This window comes from Electrophorus electricus, chromosome 9 (assembly GCF_041902795.1).
Source record: "Electrophorus electricus isolate QZ-2024a chromosome 9, ASM4190279v1, whole genome shotgun sequence".
Taxonomy (NCBI): domain Eukaryota; kingdom Metazoa; phylum Chordata; class Actinopteri; order Gymnotiformes; family Gymnotidae; genus Electrophorus; species Electrophorus electricus.
This window is the reverse complement of record NC_137505.1, coordinates 5958849-5964712: the sequence shown is the minus strand read 5'-3', so window position 1 is coordinate 5964712 and position 5864 is coordinate 5958849. Positions and strand designations below refer to the sequence as shown.

General features: G+C 43.1%; 1 long non-coding RNA gene across 2 annotated transcripts; it reads right to left on the bottom strand.

The window, feature by feature from the left end:
- Window positions 1–218: 218 nt before the first annotated feature.
- On the bottom strand, window positions 219–4866 carry LOC118240789 (uncharacterized). 2 transcript variants are annotated; one of them, XR_014125285.1, is made up of 4 exons: window positions 3275–4866; window positions 3060–3168; window positions 2449–2665; window positions 219–357 (listed from the first exon to the last, which is right to left on the bottom strand). It is a non-coding gene; the product is annotated as an uncharacterized LOC118240789 (long non-coding RNA). The 2 variants fall into 2 exon arrangements; XR_014125286.1 differs by lacking the exon at window positions 3060–3168 and adding an exon at window positions 589–651 and having other exon boundaries at window positions 262–335.
- Between the last annotated feature and the right edge of the window lie 998 nt (window positions 4867–5864).

Sequence of the window (5864 nt, the reverse complement as noted above, 5' to 3'; positions counted from 1 at the left end):
TACATGTCAGTATAATGGTTGTTTCATAATGTGAAGAAGAACTGCTAAATGACTTACTGCTCATTTAACTACAATATGTTTGTATATGTATAGGAGAAAAAGACTGAGCTTCACCTGTGTAAACTGTAAAATCATCTACTCTTAATAGGCTGTGTAGTAAAACGCGGTGTGTATTCTCGTCTTTACCCGAGCTGCTGGATGTTGAGGTGTTCGACAGCGGAATGGGTGGGGGTGTGGCCTTGGCCCTCACCCTGACCAATCTGACGCCTCCTTTTACTCCTGAGAACGTGCAGCAGCTGTCGCAATAAATTCCGCGGCTGAACATGAGTGTCTGCCTGCATCAGAACAGCCAGAAACCTGAGAGACAGAAAAGAACGGAGAGATGAATACGGAGTGGCCAGTTATGCACAAAATGTATGTATATGTATATATACACAGCTACCAAAGCAGGAGGGGTGAAGCCAAAGACGAAGTCCAAAAATGGGGAAAAACAAGGTCATACACATTTTCAATCACAGCCAAACAAACTCCAAACTAACAAGCTCTCTCTCTCTCTCTCTCTCTCTCCTGGGAGGGGCCATTAAATACCCGACAGAGTTGGCTGGAAAACCTGGCGAGGAGCGGGGCAGAGTCTCAAACAGGGTGGAAATCCTGGCAGTTGACCCGGAACACATGCACCAAATGAACACAGCACACAACACGCACCCCCATAAGAGTGAATTTCTTAGAATTAAAAAAAACAAAACAAAACAAAACAACAACAAAACACCCAATTAGCACTGTGACAGAGCATCAGCTAGCACATTGTCAATCAAAAGGGGGTGATCAATCCCACCGGAATCGTCTTGTAGGAGGACCAAACCTGTCCCAGTCCTGCTGGCATCAACCACTAACTTAAATGATCGACTGAAATCAGGGGCGGCAAGAACAGGTGTACTAATTAATTAACTAATTAACTAACTAATTAATAGAGACTTTACAGATGCAAATACCGCTTGACAGGCTTGTGAACACAAATTTGTAAGAGGTGACAACATCAGAAAGGTTCTTACAGAAACAGCGGTAGTAGCCTGCCATACCTAAAAACGGCTAAGTTACCTTTTTGTTAGGGGAGGAGGAAAGGAACGTATGGCTTGCACTTTGGCATTTAGAGGGCACACCATAGCGTGACCAACAACTTTTCCAAGATAGGTGATCACACCTTTACCAATTTGACATTTTTCCAAATTTAGAACAATTGAAGCTTCTTGCAGTTTCCTAAAAACAGTCTCTAGTATCTGCATATGATGATCCCAAGTGTGAGTATAAACTACCAAGTCACCCAAGTAAACTTCACAGTTAGGCACATCGCCCAGTATCAAAGTTATTAGCCACTGAAAGGTGGACGGAGCATTTCGGAGACCAAAAAGCATGACAGTATATTGGAGAAATGAATCAGGTGTGGCAAAAGCAGATATTTCTGATGCACGAGGGGTGAGTGGGACCTACCAATAACCCTTCAAAAGATCAAGTTTACTAACAAAAACAGCTGACCCAATACAATCAAGGATATCTTCCACTCGGCATTACAAACGGGTCTGGGATGGTAACAGCATTAACCTTACGATAATCTGTACAGAGACGAAAAGTACCATCACATTTTAGCACCAGCAGACATGGAGAACACCAAGAACTACAACTAGGGACAGCAAGACTATGTTCTAAAAGATATTCTGTTTCTTTTTGCATTATAGACCATTTATGGGGGTTTAGGTGGTATAGATGTCTGATGGGTGGATGGGATCCTACCTCTAATATGTTGTAGCACGGAAGGGCGAGTGGGGACATCAGAAAACAAAGAGGGGAATTTATCTACAAGAGCTGTGAAGTCAACAATCACGAATGGTGCACAAGCTCTTTCGAAGTTTATCAACAAACTCAAAATCAAGGGCAGAACAACCACTGTTCATACAGTATCTTAAGGGGACCTCGCGCTGATCCACCACAATGCAGGGTGTTTGGACTAAAGCCAGTAGATTTGTGCACTGTATCTCAAATGGCAAACAACAAAAAGGGCACTCCCTCATCCCAGTCCTTATCAAAATCATGACAGTATGTTTTTAACATATTCTTGAATGTCTGGTGGAACCTTTCTAGGGCTCCTTGGGACTCTGGATAGCACACAAGTGTTAGGAGGTAGCTATTTCTGGTGCAGGTCTTGGGCAAGGGACCAACACAATCTACTTACAATCTCTCAAAAGGCTCACCAACAACTGGTATGAGGCAAAATGGAGCAGAAGGGCTCACTTGGGTAGGTTTTTCCAATCATTTGACAAGTGTGACAAAAAATACAGTAATGAACTACGTTGCTATTTACAGAGGGCCAAAAGAAATGTGACAAAATGCTCTGTACAGTTTTCCTAACCCCTAGATGTCCAGAAAGTGGGTGTTCATGAGCCAAATACAAACCATGAGACCTAAATGGTGTCGGGACGACTATTTGGTGGACAGTCTCCCACCCTTCACTTGCAGTAGACAGAGACCAGTTCCTCATTAACACACCATCTTGAATGGAGTAGTGCTGTTGCTGAGCGTTGGTGCCTTTTTCCTTCAGCCAACTCAAAGCAGTGCGTAAGGGATTGGGCTGCCCTTTGTGTAGACATTAACACAACTCGATCTATAGGCTCTGTCAAAATGGGGCCAGACAGAATAGGCTTATCAATAGTGATACACACATTGTCAGATGCTGAGATGGTAGGCTTAAGGACAGAGGGATGACACATAAACGTGTCAGCCAATGACACAGTACACCCAAATTTGCAAGCTTGAGCACACGTTAACACACATGCAGGAAATACTGCCTGTTCAATGGCAATAATGTCATCAATAGGGCTTGAAACTACTTCAGGTAAGGGGACTACAATACCACCAGCAATGTCATTTCCTAATATAAAGAACACCCCATTTATGGGCAAGCTGAACTAACAGCTACTTTAACCAAGCCTGTGACACTATCTGTTCTAAGGTAAATGTTATGCAGTGGGAGCCAGAGTACTCCTAGTTCAAAACCTTACACTAACCTGTCACTACCACAAAACGTCTGAGTTTAAAAAGGCGACACAGTATCCAACATAAGAGACACAGCAGCATCCGTATCCCGTAAACTTGTGATGGGCTATTTGTCTTCATCTGCCTCAAAAAGAGAAACATATGCCTCAAAAAGAAAAGGCTGAAACATAGCATCTGGGGGAAGAATCGAAGATTTATCTGTGGATACAGTGCTTACAGCACTTACCATTTGTTTTTGAGAGCAGGCATTCTTGCACTTAAGCAGGACAATTAGCTATGTGTCCACGCTCATGGCAGTAGAAGCACTCACGGGTTTCCACAGAAACAGCCGAAACAGAGGCGTCAGGTTTCGGGGAGCTCACAGGAGTCCTTTTGCGAGTTGCATGACTGGGAGTTTCACTATGGGAAACAGGTGCCGTAAAAACAGTTCTGCGAGTCAGCAAAAACTCATCAGCAAGTGTAGAAGCAGCAGATAGGTTACACACTCTCTGTTCATTTAAATACATTACAATGTTCTCAGGAAGACAACTCTTGAATTCTTCAACCAGTATGAGCTCTTTAAATTGATCAATTGTGGTAATGTTACAAGCAGCACACCACTTCTCTAACAAAACAGTCTTTTCCCTGGCAAATTCCACAAATGTCTGGCTGGGGTTTTTCTTTAAGCATCTGAAATTTTGTCTGTATGCCTCCAGCACTAGTTCATCTGCTTGGAGAACAGTTGCTTTCACAATGTCATAACCTAGGCTCTGCTCAAGTGTTAGGGAGGAATACACCTCTTGGACCTTACCAACTAACCTATACTGCACTAAGAGAGACCATAGTTCCTTGGGCCAATCTAAAGTCAATGCTATGCGCTCAAACACTGGGAAATATGCATCAATTTCATGTTCCCTAAAAGTAGGAACCAAGGCAATCTGTCGACTAATATCAAAACGTCCAGAGGCAGAGGCAGAGGAAGCTGGGGTAGCAGAAACCCGAGGGGAACTGGGTACTGGTGTCCCCGAAGGTACAGGGCTTACTGGTGCTGGAGAGACATCTTTCCGAGGAAGAGGTATGGGTTTTCCCAAGCCCAAACTCATCCATTTTAAGTGTCACCTCCCTTTCTGCCTCTACCTGTAGAGCCCGAAGACGTAGCAGCTCAGCCTGTTGTTCCTGTTTTTTTTAATTTCCAGCTCCAACTTCTTCAATTTCAATTCTAGTATGGGGTCAACCCTGGGAGATACCTTGGGAGAAAACTTCTGCCTTGTCCACACCATGAGCTGAACCAACAGTAACACCCAGCGACAACTCCCATTCTGGCAGAACTCCAGCCACAACAAGGGAAGACTCTACAAATCCATTTATCTCCCTCTTATTAGCAGAGTGAGGTACAACCGCGTTATACAAAGCAGCTACCAACAAAAGATCTAGTCTTTCTTTCGACAACGCTCAAACTGAGCGTCAAAAGACGGACAAATAGAAAAAGCAGACAAATCAAACATGGCAGAAATAGCACACAATAGTCAGTATAAACACACCCCACCCACAAAGAAAAAAAAAACACCAGCCAGAACCAAACAAACAACAACACCAGAGAGAGGGGGCACACAAAAAACCCTAAAAGGAACAGGTAAACAGAGCCAGAGGAAAAACAGAGGACGAGCCCCCACTTGTTACGACCCCACTAGATGCAGTCGTAACAATCTCACTTCTGCTTTCTTCACAGCAGGACAAATTCTCTGTGTATACAGAGAGTTTATTCCGCTGTGGAGAAAGCAGTCTAACGCTAGCTAGCTAATCTAGCTATTTCGCCCGCGAGCTAGCTAACGTAGCCGTTACGTTATGACGCTCCCTATCGTAGTCGTTACGTAAGACGTTACCTTCTACTACTCAGAGGAAGCATCAGCCCCTGTCCTGTTTGTTTTTGCTTGCACCTTCACTTTCAGGTATATGCAGAGAGTTTGTTCCGCTGTGGAGAAAGCAGTCTTTTCAAGCTACACAGACCAACACTGTTAGAGTTACAATCTGGGTTCTCTTTACGACCAGTTTCAACGTCTTTGTCGTCCGAGTCCGCAGCTTCTTTTTGATGTGAGACATTCAGTGTAGGTTTACTACCAGAGTGGATAGGTGCCACTAATTGAGATGATGCACAATTGCTCATGACTATGAATCGTTGCTGGCTTAGCTGTCTAGAGGAACTGAAAAATACAAAAATTCAATATAGGCGTTAATTTTCCACAAGTCGTTTTTTTTCAGAGGCACTTTAATGTTCGCGCGTCAAACTGCTTGTGTGGAGGTGCAGCGAGGGAGGCGGAGTGAAGCCACGTGTAGAATAAAACCTACTTGTAGAACGGATGTGTCTATGTATGTACGTTTAAAGACGTCAATATTATATTTAGACGTCTGTTATTGTATGGAGAGCCTCAAATCTGGACATATTTGCATATTCATAATAGAAAAGGAAAGGGATAATGGGTGTTCCCAACGTTTGACGGGTGTGCCAAAAAGTAAAAAGTAGCCAGAAAGTAAATACAAATATATAATTGTATTGTTTCATCATCGTGTTTACAATTGGAGCTTTGAGGAAACTTACTTAAGAAGGCATTACGTCTAAGGACAGATCTTATTGAGGCTCACAAGCAATGTAGGAGGGCAACTGGTTTTAAGATATAAATGTAAACTGAGTAGAATTTAAGAGGCAGGCATGTTTTCTACCACTGAGAATTATTGTACAAAAGCTTTGGCACAATAAAGGAAAACAACAAAAAAATTACTTTTGTAAATTACTTATCAGTCAGAATAAGAGTTTTGCCTTTCTGCAGATCTACCAGTGT